This window comes from Balearica regulorum, chromosome 11 (genome assembly GCF_011004875.1).
Source record: "Balearica regulorum gibbericeps isolate bBalReg1 chromosome 11, bBalReg1.pri, whole genome shotgun sequence".
NCBI classification, from domain to species: Eukaryota; Metazoa; Chordata; class Aves; order Gruiformes; family Gruidae; genus Balearica; species Balearica regulorum.
In genome coordinates, this window is record NC_046194.1 from 10,252,596 (window position 1) to 10,266,292 (window position 13,697).

General features: G+C 45.3%; 1 long non-coding RNA gene across 2 annotated transcripts; it reads right to left on the reverse strand.

The window, feature by feature from the left end:
• Positions 1-3,651: 3,651 nt before the first annotated feature.
• LOC142603345 (uncharacterized) lies at positions 3,652-12,269 on the reverse strand. Of its 2 annotated transcripts, XR_012837265.1 has the most exons (4): positions 12,018-12,269; positions 8,137-8,246; positions 6,743-6,889; positions 3,652-3,690 (listed from the first exon to the last, which is right to left on the reverse strand). It is a non-coding gene; the product is annotated as an uncharacterized LOC142603345 (long non-coding RNA). The 2 variants fall into 2 exon arrangements; XR_012837264.1 differs by lacking the exon at positions 3,652-3,690 and having other exon boundaries at positions 6,643-6,889.
• Between the last annotated feature and the right edge of the window lie 1,428 nt (positions 12,270-13,697).

The following is a 13,697-nucleotide window of genomic DNA, read 5'->3' on the forward strand; positions in this document are numbered from 1 at the left end:
AAACTCATCTTCCACAGTGATTCAAAATATTCCAGGAAACTTATTTTTTCATACATAATGATTCTTTGCTTTTTTTTAAAAAAAAAAGTATTAAAGTGGTCAGCATTTTTAAAAAATCAGAAATGTAGTTGCAAAGGATGCTAAAAACGTCAGTCTCTTTTCTCTAAATCTTCAGATTTGCTCCAATACAACCGTGTTCATTTGGCCAGATGTCAAAATATCTTGATAAAAAATCTAGAATTTCCCTAATCCTGAAAATCTACTGAATTTTGTCTGTTTAAACAGCAAATAATTTATTTTTCTTGTTCTTTGTTGGGCAAGTAAGGGATGAGCTGAGAGGCTTATCGTGCCCCTATATCCTGCCTGGTACAGGCAGCAAGCTGCAGATGACCTGCTGAGGCGGGAGCAGAGGGATGCAGGCAAATGTGTGAGGGAGTCAGAACCGCCCCGTGAATACTGTTGCTACATGAGCTGTTAACTAAGAGCAGCTCTGCCTGCTGCATTCCGAAGACACTAAATGGAGGAGGAATGGGGCATCTCCCTGGGTTGCTCCCTTGGTGTGTAGCAGATGTGGCAATGTTGGGGTGTAGCCTGGTGCAGAAAGCAGCTGTCTGGACTGGAGGAAAGACGCTCCCCTGAGGCATTGCCTTTCACATCCAGCGCTTTGCAGGAGCCAGCGCTGTTGCAAATAATAACCTCCAGGCAGGCAGGAACTTTCCAAGTGAGGCAGAGTTTGCCTGGAAATGCCCATCGGGTGTGATGGGAAGCACATGGTGACAGCCCCTGGCCCGAGGATGCAGGCTCAGGGTCCAGATGTGGAGCCATGCTTGGGGATGGAGTCATCACAGTCCTCCTGGGACTCACTTTTAAAAACCTTTTAAACCCTAAAAGCAAGTAAGATCCTCATTTTCATGCCTCTGTGAAAGGATGTCAGGATGTTAGCTCTCCTTCCTTCCCAAATATGTATATTTAGGAGACCAAACCCTGTCCAGTCTGAGGTGGGAGCCCAAGCCAAACTGTTCATGAAGCAATGCCCTGTGTCATTTGTGACGTGTTACGATTATGAGTTACTAAACTAAGCTCAACTGAGTAACGGTTCCCCACGTGCCTTTCCTTCCCCATTCCCTGAACAGCCATTTCCCCTCGCACTGTAGATCTACCCTCCGAAGCCCAGAGGCATTCGAGGTGAGGAAGAAGAGACCATCCCAGTGCCAGTCCCGCTGCTGCATATCTCTGCACATGCCGTGACTGCTGCTCCCCTCTTCCCTTCAGGGCAGATCTGTTGACGTAAGACCTGCCCTCAGGCAGCACAGGCAGTGCAGGCAGTGTAGGCAGCGCAGGCAGCGTGCAGCTGCCAGGGATGCACCGGCAGCACAGCACTGCTTCTGCTCCTCCTCAGCTGCCTTCGCAGGCTGATCTACCCTGTGCTGTGGGCCTTCTCATGGCAATTTTTTCCGCCTTTCTTTCTCCTCTTGTATTGCAGTACAGAAAAAATCTGCAAATTAATGTTCCCCCAGCAGAGCTGTTTTCCTTTCTGAACACTTTTTGGTCAGGAGTATATGGGGTATATGTGAGAAAGAGACAGCGAGACAGGCTGATGTTATGGAAAGGCAGTGCTCTAACCCAGGAGGGGCAAAGGAAAACTTCTTTTGTTGTTCTTGGATTAGTTCACCCAGAGCTTCTCTTTGTTTTTCTGCCAGGGTTGCTCTTAAATCTCTGACTATACACTTTTCAGTGGTTATTGAAAGATCATTGCTTCCCACAGCTCAACAGTTTTTTCCACTGAGCTCGTAAGCACTCAAGTGCCATGCAGCTCCATCAGACTGTGCTCTGCCTCTCTACAGCCTGCATGCCCAGCCCCAGGGGCACCTCGTGGATGTGAGGAAGGGGCCAGCAAGAAGGAGGGCATCTCTACAAAAAGTATCCTTTTCAGAATTGATTGGCTACGAAGCTGGGAAAGTTCAGAACGGTTCTAAACGCGGTGCCAGGCTGGGTGTGAGGGAACTGCTTCCTGGTGGGAAGTTAACTCCAGCTGTGGAGTTGACTGAAGGAAATAGCAGAGTAGAGGTGGTGTCAGGAGCAGAGGAGCACCATGTCCTTGTCCTGCAGGCAGTCCTGGTGCGTGCCTCTGACAGGCGTACCCATGAGACATCAGCTCTGCAGCCCGTGTCACTGCAGTGAGCCGGTGCTGTCCTGCTCCTCCCCACTGATATGCGGCTTGGGGGAAAGCACTGAATGTTGGGGTGCTGGATGTCAGGGTGCTGCACTGCTCCTGATGATTCCTGGTGCAAATCAGTCTCTTTGCAGCAGCCTTGTCCTCAGGCTTAGCTTAGGCAAGTGGCTCAGGCCAGCAGCTCCTCCTGAACTGTGAATTTGAGGCACTAAGTTTTGATGCTCTGGGAAGAGTCTGCTTCACTGGGCTGTCTCAAAGGCAAACAGGGACACAGTATTTTGCAGGCCTGGAGGGAATATGCTGTCCTGCCAGAGCTTTCTTCCTTAGCCAGTATAATAGATGCTGAAGGCTCTCTTCTTTGCTGTCATGCTCACAGGTCCCTTAATTTTAATGGTGACAGAGAAAGCAGAGGCCAAGCAACAAGCATGCCAGGTATGTAAATCCTGACTGAGAACAAGTGCACCATAACAAGGTTTGAAATCTTACTCTAGCAGTTCACCTTGACCCCATCTGTCTGCAAGGAGCACCGGCAGTGCGGTAAGGCAGCCGGGGAAATGGCATGCTATGGGTGGAGGAAGCTGAGCAACCCAGTCATCCGGGCTGGGTACTGTGCCCTGTGCGACAAGGTCAGGGATGGCCCCAAGTGGGGCTGATGAGACACTGACTCTTGCAAGGCATGAGCCAGGATCTGCTGCACACCTCCTGGAGGTATTGACAGCCTCATGTAGCATGTGAGGCTGATGTGCCTTTCTTGCCTCTGACTGTGATTCTTTTTCAAAAGTGGCTTGTTATTTCCGGCTCTCAAAACAGCAACCTGTGTTCAGTCACCAAACTGGCCTCCTTTTGTTGCTCTTAAGTGCTTTCAGTCCCTGTGCCCTGCAAGGAAAAAGACTGGCTCCCGTAAGAAATACGTACCTACTGTAAATTCAGAAGCATTTCAGGCATCCCAGCAGTGCACTAAGATGTTTAAGATGCATTTGAGGAAAGCTGCCCTTTGCTGAACTGTTTCACTGCACTCTATTTAATGCAATTTCTGTCTCCTTCCCTTGAATAACCTATATAATAACCACTGTTAGTCTTGGTCTCTGGTGTGTGAATGACAAACAGCAGTGATGGTCGGAGGCCAGCTCTGGTGAGGAGGCATGATGCTTCCACTCTCATCTCCGCAGGAGAGGAAGTCAGCAAACGCTGCCAGCCCTCATAAAATAAAGAATTAACACACCCCGCTGTGCACACAGTGCATTACTCGTTGGACAGACATATATGCATCCTCTGCCCAAAACAGTCAGCAGTCAATATTACCATCCAGCTGAAATTGCGTGTGCTGAAACGCAAATCAGCCATGAGAGGAGCTGCAGCATTTGGGAATGGGACAGCAAGAAACACAGCAAAGGAGTTTCTGCCCTGGGGAAGGTGAACAGAATTGTTCCAGCCATTGCCAGGTATCAGGATGAGAACTGGAGAAAGTCTTTTCCCAAGCGCTATTTTGTTCTAGTGGCTCCTGGAGCAAGGATCATCTAGGAGAAATTAAGACATCCATATGGTTAGGCTGCCCATGGACTATATAGGTAACTGAACCGCAATGGTGGGTTACAGAAGGAGACTGGAGCATGATGGGGAGAGTATTAAAGCAAGGACCTGGGACTGCAGCAGAGCAGCAAAGAGAAGAGGCATTAATAAACTTTTTTTTTCACTCTGTTGCAAAACAGGGTTTGAAAATATTCATGGAGGAATTAAAAATGTTTTAATAACAACGTCTTGTCTTACCAAGGGGATGTCCCCAGTGGATCTCAAACCCTTTACCAACGAGGTTAATACCCCTTGCGCCCAAAGAACAGATAAGAAGACTGAGGCTCAGCTAGGGAAAAACACCTAGCCATCACCTACAGAGAGTGCTCTGCCTGAACTCCTGTCCCACCCCAAGATCTGCCCCATATCACACTCCCCATTGCAGAGATGTGTATAGCAAAATCCTTCTTCTCAATGCATATGGTCCACAGTGTGATGAAAACAGCAGCATTTCTCAGTTACAGAGTCCTAATATTGCTCGCAGCCCAGCTGCCACCTCCCTCAGCACCAGGAGCCATGCCAGTGGAAGCACTTTGTCACGAGGAAGGTGACAGTGCAGCACATCGAACACACAAAGATTATTCTTTGCATGTTTTGAGACTGAGATGTAACACGCACATAGAAATGTTCCTTCTGACTTATCTGAAATGTCCTCTGAATTACCTGATTATCCTAAATATTACAGCTCAAGTGAAAGTTGAAAAGAGGGAAAAGAAAAGCCTGGAAGCTTTCCTGTAAAACCGTCAGCTCTCCACACTGCTTTCTTCGCAGGCCAGGCATGCTGTCCTGCAGATGCCCAGCCAGTTTTGCTAACATCCATTTCCAAGTGGAGGCAGCACCTTAACCAGCACTGGGTCAAAAACGTGCAGCATCCCGGATGCTAACGACAGCCTTGGCTGATTCAGCTGGTGGGCAGCATGCTCTGTCCAGCTGATAACGTCACACACAGCAGTAAGAAACCTGTTGTGATAATTCCATCCTCTTAATCACCAGCTGCTTCTAAATTTCTCTGGAGCGTGTTTGAAATCAGTTAGCATTTGCATAATCCTGCTGCTGGGCTGAAACTTGACAGCTGCAGAGAGGGCAGGTCTCACCAGTTGCTGGTGCGCACAGTTCATCGGTCACCCTGAGCCTCAGTGGCTTCGGGGGGAGACACTGCTCAGCCCCTCATGTGGCATAAGCCAGCCCCACCGGAGCGTTTGGGCACCCGTCGCAATGGCAACGTGCAATAACAGAAATGAGGGATTCGTGCACACTCCAGAATCCCAAGAAAAGAACGGTATCACACAGTGCCCTCTCTTTTATTTCTGGAGGTTCCTGCCAGAGTGCAAAGCTCTTAGGCTTTTAAAGGCTCTAAACTTTCTTGGGTATTAATGCAGGGGAGAGAGGGAAGGCAGCAAAGTGCCCTACTTCTTGCTTTCATTTTCGTCTTGACTTGACAACACATTGCTGCCTCTAGCACATCTCCTTTCCCATTCTTTTTTATTAGCAAATGCACTTTGACTGGTTGAATTATTCATTGCAAACAATTTACCAGGCCACATAAGGCCAGCTTTTCTCTGCCTGTGAGTTATCTACAAATGAACATGTACTTTTTTATTGATGTACTTGTTGTCGGTAACTGTTCAGTAAAAAGCATACTCACCAAAGATGGTGAGTTGTTTGTGAGCTGCTGTTTGCTTGGACTGGCCTGTCTCTGGGTAAGAGGTTTCCGGGAGAGAAGAGAAAGGAGCAGCCAGGCATGGAGTGAACGTGGAGCAGCGTGACCCCATTTGTACTAGAAGACATCTAATAACCATTGTCCCTTCTGTCTCACAAGTGTCCTGATTTGTCAGAGCAGCAGCCACTGTGAACGTTAATGCCCACAAAGCCCTGCGTGCATGAATGTTTGCACAAATGGGACAAGACAAGGTGACGCACTTAGTTGAACATATCATCTCAAGTGAACATTTTGCAGCATTAGGTCAGGCCAATTGCTCATACACCATCAATTTATGCCATAGGAGAGATTTGAGTCAAATGAAACCCCCAAACTTCCTAGACTCATTGTGCAATATTCATAGTAGTTCTGTGTAGGCAGCACTAAGACCTACCACAAGTTTTGACAGTCTTAATCTGTTACCAGATCAACTGGATTTTCTCCAAGTGTCACATTTTTCTAGCAGCTCACCCATCTACTATGACATTTTTTATTTTTAAGATGAGATTCAGTGCCAGTTGTGCAAAATTTAACTATGTCATCAGGTCTGAAGGCTCTTTGTAGTATAAAAGTACAAGTATTCATCTGCTGTAAAAGAGAACAACTTTGCTTTAGGCAATTAAGCAGCACCAGTTTACACCAGGGAAACATTTCCAGTATATACCACAACACCATCCAACTATTTCTTTTATGGAGATGTGATGAGTTTTGGTTGCTGGAATACTGTACTGTAAAGAGCATTTCTCACCAAGTAGGGTGCCGTGCTCCAGGAGATAAAGACAATACAGGCTGATAGATCCACCTATACCACTGGAAACAACTAGAAACCATCAAGGATGCTTCTGTGATAATCTGAGAACAAAGTGTGTTATGCTGTTGGAAAAAAGATGCATCATGAGAAGTACTCTTTGAAATACAAACTTTCTGTCTTGTTTTAGCTGAAGGTAGTGAAAGTGTTCCAGTTTTTCCTATTCTTACCACATTTTTGTAACCACACTGTTTGTTACCTTGCAGAAGGGCACACTTTCCTCCCTCCATTAAAAAAAAATATGTTTAGGGCAGAGAGAGAGGAGGAGCTACAAAGCATTGCTCACTATTGCCTGCATGCACTACAGACAGGCTTGCTGCCTTCCTAATTCTGCTGGACATTACATTTTATTCACAAATTCAAGGTCAGGCTTGAGCATTAAGCTTTCATGGGCATATCTCATCTTGACATCTGCAAGTGGGGGAAAAATCACTGCTGTGTGACTCCATTCTGCAGCAAGATAAATGTGAGCTTTGAATTTATGGTCACTCACAGCTCTGTCCACAGCTGCAGGCTCCAGCTTCCTGCTTCCACACAGAGTTTGTCTGGAGAAGCATCTCCTCTTCTCATTTGCTCCATGAACAAGCCTGAAGAGGGTTGAAACTGGGCTGCTGAATGCCTGGAGTTCCATCTACATGACCTCAAGAGTGCAAAGGAAGAAATCTTATCATGCTGGAACTTATCCTAATAACAAGCTGAACTATCTTCAAAAATGGAGAATTACTGCAGAAACCTATAAGGAAGGTACCATACTACCACTGCAAGTAATTTCTATGGATTTTTGTTAAAAAGTAAAATGAAATTTAAAAGTGATGGAAGATCAGTATTAGCTAACCCTGCAGATACCAATATAGTCGTCTTCTCACTAACGAGCTGAAAAGCTTTAAAGCACACTGTCAAGTAGCTAAGATTTCTTTTTGTCTCAGTGGAGCCCTTTTCCTGAAAACTTGTCAACCTCTTGACTCGTTTCACCTTCCCCTCAAGAACATGGGCTGTTGGAAACAACCAGAACTGTTTCCTCTCCAGTTTACCCTCTCCATCTGCCTGTACTAGGCAGAAATGCAAAAAAGCAATACAAAAGACTAACAGAGGTACTCAATCAGCATTTCTAATTCCTAAAATCCAGGAATGAAACAACGTCAGTTCCACTCACATTGGGAGAGTCACTCCCCGCCCATTGCCATCTGTCCTAGTGGGATGAGGCTGAGGCAGCTGAGTTTACCCCATCGCTGATACTTTGTGGCTGCCTGACCAGCTGCATCACATGCATCATTGAGAACAGGTTAGCAGTAAAGCAGGCAAATGACAGAGGAGCTGATGAATGGCACTCAAGGCAAATGATTTGTTACACCTGGGTAAATTTCATTGTTCCAAAATATTTCCTTGGGTAATGGGACAAAGGAAAGTCAACTTGTTGACTGCTAGTGGCTTGCTCTGGTTTGAGGGCACGGTGCTTTCCTGCCACCCTCACAAGATGTGGTGGCTGCTGTCTAGACTGCTGCAAACCCAGACCTTGTGCTGGCGCAGTCTGAAACCTCATTGTCAGCCTCAGGTCCTGCTTTAAAATGCTTTTCCCCTTTTTTAGTAGAAACTCCTTAGAAAACAAAATAGCTCCCTGCTAGACATACAAGTGACTCAGATTATGCTGAGACAGCTTTTCTGGCACAAACGAATTCATGGTAACTTGAACTTGAGATCCATGCAGGACCATCACTTGTGCATATGAAGCAGAAATTTGCTTTACAAAGCTGAGGGAGTGGAAGGGGGAGGAACAGGAAAACAAAATCCAGCACCTCCCATTCTGATGTAAATATATTCCAGGATGCTCAATGCTTGGAAGAGGACCAAGGGAGAGCCACAAAAATTACTTGCAATCTAGAAACATACCTTCAGCATGAGAGCATGGCTATTTATCCAGGAGAAGAAAGGAGGGTGACTTGATCACAATCTGCCTACATGAGGATGCATTTTCAAGAACAGGCATTTTTAAAATTGACCTAAAAATGGGAAAATTGAAATTAAGATGCAAATAGCTAGTAATGAAGCTAGGTAATCATTAAGACATTTCAGAAAGAAGGTAAATTTTTCCATCGCATTAATAGCAACAGAAAGAGTGGCTGTTGGCCTTTTACAAAATATTCTGCAGCACAATCAGCAGTGACAGGCTGGATGTAGGAGCTGCTCAGTGAGGATGTACAGCCCACATTAATGTGCTCCAAGGGATGTCATCCTATATCCTTACCTTTTGCTGGGAATATATTCATGTGTAGCGTTCCCAGGTGTGAGGGATGCCATCTATTTGGCTCGGGGAATATTTGTCCATTCAGCATTCTCCTCTGAATAGCAATAAGACTTGCATAATTTATTATTACTAACATTAATGAGACTTTTCTTCACATGCCTCAAAGAGCAAGGGAAAATTCCTGAGCTGATCTGGATTCTGCAGCACTGATGACAGATTTTTCTCTAAATACTGTGAACAAGGACTTCTCAGGAGCCAGGCCATCACAGGCAGGTTGATGATATGAGACTGTGTAAGCAATAACTACACCTAGGTAAAATGTATCAAGTCTGAAAGTAGGAACAACTCATTGTGTTCATCAGAGCATTCCAGAACTTTTGGAGCAACTCTGGACCCCATTTGGTGTTGGAGCAAGTCATACAAGACTAGAGAGAATGTTTATCCTGGCAACCTTTCCAAGATGGTTGTGTCAGCTGAATTTTTCTTCAAATTCACAGTTCCTAGGACCTGGAGCCCAAAAACTGTGTAACAGTGACACAGCAGGTCTGGAATTAAATGACACAAGCAGGAGAAAAATTGTTTGCATCCTATTGCAAAATGATATAGCATCTCTAGTAATGTTGTGCTTTTGCTATACAGCTCTGAGCTTCTTTTCCAACCCACGCTCTCTGGAAAATCTCTCTGCTAAAACATATTAGTTTGTGGTGACATTCTTTGCTGGATCTGCTCTGTCTTGACAAAGATACAGCACAGGCGAAGAATTAATTGGCCAAGGTGAAAAATTGATGGCTATCTTAGATCTTGCTAATACAATTCTTCTTTGTTGAATCCAGCTCTTTAAAACTGTTTTTTATATTGACTTCATGCAGTAGCTATGAGACCTTCTGAAGAAGCATGTGCTACAGAGAAAACAAGACAGCAATCTGCCGTCTGGCTGGTCTTGGAGCCAACTCGGGCCTCACTGTGGCATTCGTGGGACCAGGAGGTGGTGGCCAGAGTACATGATCTCTCTTTAGCCTGGCACCCACAGAAGGGTGCCCATGGTGCATCCAGGGTGGGATGTGGCACAGGGAGTTCTTGGTGGCTTATCCCTCCTCCACACGTGGGCATGTCCACAAGTCTGTATGTGGCCCAGGGTATATTCAGCTGTGTGCCACAACCATGGGCATTCTTGACACACATCACCCTGAGCCTCAGGCTCAGCAAGACCCTCCTGTCACTGTTCTTCCTCCACAGTATCTGCTTTTCCTCCAGGGCTTGCCATTGCAAGTGACGCTGATGTTCAGGCCCCAAGCACCAGGCATGGCGCGGGCCCGTCTGCAAGCCAACTCATTTCCACTGCTCAGACTGATCCCTGAGGTACCTTCCCAGAGCACTGAGGGCCTGTTCCCGCAAAAATGCAGAAGTGTTTTAACACTCACGGTCTTGGTATGTGCAATGGCAAAGGCACAAATACAGTATTATTGTTATGCATTACATAGATTTAGACTAACCAAATTATAACAGCTAAACACTGAACTAGCTGGACGCTGGACTGAAGTATCTCTACTGTGAAAAAGAAGATTCAGGTATAAAAACTTACACTTTAGTTTAAAATATGAAATAAAAATCTTAGTTTGCAGTTTGTTGCTACGTTATTTGGTTCTTTTTTGTTCTTTTTAAAAAGGAAAAAGGACTCTAAGACGCGAATAACATTTCCTGATATGGAAAGCAGAAAATACTCCTAACACATTTACCAAGGTCAGCTCAGAAGAAGCTGCTTCCAGACTATAGCTACAAAAATGAACAAGCCAAAAGTCAGAATCCTCCTCTGTAGTTAGTCTGTTTATAAAAAAAGACTGAGCATCTTGGTCCTCTCTTCACCTCAGAAATATCCTGTCTGACCTCAATGGGAGATTCTGGATATTTGGTACTCTTAAAACTTGAGCAAGTGTCTAAATATGGAACCAACATTTGAATCTGTTACATAAAAAATCCTCAAAGTCTGTCATTTCAAGCAATGAGACAGCAGAACAGTAATCTATATTTTCCATGTTTTCACATAAATGAAGTCTGAATCTATTCTCTCTTCTCTTTGTTTACTGTGCAAACTGCTTCCCCGCAAAAAGAAATGAGCTTCTCAATCTAAATGTCACTTTATTTAAAGCAATGGGTAAGGAGTTTACCCTGGGAGGTGGTGAGCACACTGCAGTGCTCACTGACTTCCCAACAGGCTCCTAAACAAACAGAAACCAAAGTGCTGATCACGGCAGCGCAGCCATGAAATGAATCAGTAGCAAGCTATGTACGTTCAAGGATCAGCAGCCAGGCAAAGCACCATAATGAGTTTTAACTTGCATTTGCTGAGGGCTAAGAGCACACACAGTTACTTGCTGTAACTCAGCAGATCTGCAGTATCTCAAAAAGCTGCAAGATGCATTCAAGAATTCACGTTTGCAATGGATGAATAAAGGACATGTGCCCATAAATGCTTGGAGCTCCCCAAATGACAGTTCACCTTACTCAGGATGGGTCAAACACACCAGTTATCTTACCATTGCTGCTTAGAGAAGCCCTAAAGACAGGCTCCAAAACAGATCAGCTGCTTCTCCATAGTACTTGTTTGCAGAGATGCTCATGAGGGCACCAAGCAGCTGCTCTGGAAAAAGCAGAGGCAGGTATCTGCTCTCTGGCTAGGCCTGGCATGTTGTGCACCTGCAAATCAGAGCATTATCCCATCTGTTTTCTGGGTGACTGTGTCAGGCAGAATCAACAGTGCTCAGAGGGTCTCTATGGATCATTCAGTTAGAACAAGGCAGAGACATTAAGAGGCAGGACAATACATCAGGCAAGGATGCATTAAAAAATAACAAACAAACAAACAAAAAACCTAAAAGTATAAGTGTGACTCCTTTGCATATTTTTGTTGTCCTGTGATCATCCTGAAATAGCATGTGTGATTCAGAAGAAAGTCCAGAGCCGCAGTCACTCTCCTGACACCTCCCTACCAACCTGCTCACAGCAGCCACAAGACCTTGCGGCCCAAAGGCTGCTGTTCAGATGTCCTGGCTCTGAGTTTAAACAGTCCTGGGCTGTACGTGCTGTAATGAGTATGATCAAGACTAAGGACATGGGACATAAATAATCTAAAGGCAAGTTATAGCCCAATCCAGTTACAGTTTTAATTTGCCCATTTCCTCTTTGAAAGCAGCTCTTTTATCTTTTTTATAGAGCTGAACCTCTCCCAGATGCCATTTGCAAGCCAGGAGAGGTGCTTTGCCTCAGAGTCAAGGCAACACAGAGACCTGCAGGAGCATTTCTGACCTACCCACCATGCTCTCCCTGTGAAGTGCAGGACAGAGTCCTTTCAGCTGCTCTGTTCAGGAGCGGTTCCTCAGCTTTCCAGTCAGCTCTGGATCCAGATGGGAGAAAAACTCCAGAGCTTACAGCAGTCCTTAGCTAAGCTTCCCACTCAGTCACTTATTGCAAGCAGCTATAGCACAAAGCAGGAGTAGCTGTAAAGAACTAGTTGTTACTAAAGCAGTACCTGTGGCTCTCCATTTGTAAAACTTGCTCCTTGTTTGCAACCCTGGCACCTCATTATAAAGCAGAACAGGCTACCAGCTACTTTCTTTTTCTAGTTCCTCTCCCAGTTCTCTGCTCCTCTCCAGGTCAGTGGTGTGGCTATAGGTGTGCTTGTATAGCTCTCTTGGGACAGAGCAGCAGCATGCCATGGAGTCGAGTTGCAGTTTTCTATGTCTGGACAGCAGGGAAGAGGTATGTGCATAGAGATGGCTTGTGATCCATTCTGAATCTGGGCTCAAATAATCCCAACTTGTTGAAAAGCATCAGGAAAAGTACTCTAGCACAGCTCTGTGTTGTCTGGTCATCCCAGGAAAAAGATGTGGGTGTTTCCAGTTTCTGTGGATAGGTTTGTTATCATGTTATTGCCGCGTTTGATGTTACTTGTTATGCTCCTGTAGAAACTGGTGTCATCCTAGTAATCACAGGCAGCCAGCCCCTGTAAGGACGGGCTGTTGGGGCTGTGATAGCCTGGGCACACACTGTTAGGCTTTTGTCTCTGTTTACGGATCTTTGGCTGTACTTGTCAAACAGAAGAGTATCACAGAAGCATACTCTTTAAGAGACCTTGTAGATGAGGTCTGCCAGCTGCAGACAATGACAGAGAGAGAGCACAACATATAGCCTGCTTTTATGAAAATATTTATTATTTACCATTCCAGCATTTCCTGCAGTTTTAGGATGTTATGGCTGAAAGGTTTCATTAACAACTCTTTCATGAGACTGTTCTGTTCTCTAAGAAATCTCATATGTATAAAAACAAATAAAACATGAGGAATATCTGCTGGAGACCTGACTTGGCCTTTGAAACACATACAACTAATTCTGGAGCAAAGCCATGTTTGTATAATCTTAACTGGTTATTCTGCTCTGAGAGCCCAGGTGCCAGCTCTGGGCAGCTCTGCCCAGCTCTGCCCTTACACCACTCCTGCCCATGTGCCAGGGTCTACCTGCCACCCCCTTCCCACCCACGGGAGGAAGCCTGACCTGATGTGCTCCTAAGCAAGGCTTCTCCTATGGCAATCAGGGCTTTAATCCCCAAGCGCAGCTATTTTCATGTATTTGGTGGGGTGACATAAGCTTACAGCAATGTGTAGGGGTGTTATCCAGGATGACAGGGTCAGGCTTGTCAGCAGCAAAGCAAAGAGAAATGCCAGCACTGGTTGATGACTCCTTCAGAGCTGCAGACAGGGCTGGAAATTGCTACAGAAGGCAGTTCAGACATCATGGGTCCTGCTGCTCCATCTGCGTGGCCTCTGAGGCACAGCTTACTGGAGAGGGAAGCGTCGTCTCATGTCAGAACTCCTCTGTTCAGCAAAGCTTGGATTGAGCAGTGCTATACAGCTAACGATGTCTTTCCCGGTGGCAGAATTAAAAATTACCATTACCATGGAAGAGAGATTTTTACCAGCTAAGGAGAAGCTTGTATTTTCCTGTGCAGATAAATGGAAGGATTTCATATTCACAAGTGGGAAAAAAAGCAAAACAAAAATCTGGAAGTGACAGGTTTTTTCAAAGAACCATAAGCCTGGCTTGGCAAGAAAGTTTAGCAACAAAATTTGAGTCTTGAACTCCTATGCTAAGATGATATTTAGCAAGTCTATTGTTTAGAATAATTACTTTAGCTTCCTTTTTGAGAGCAAAT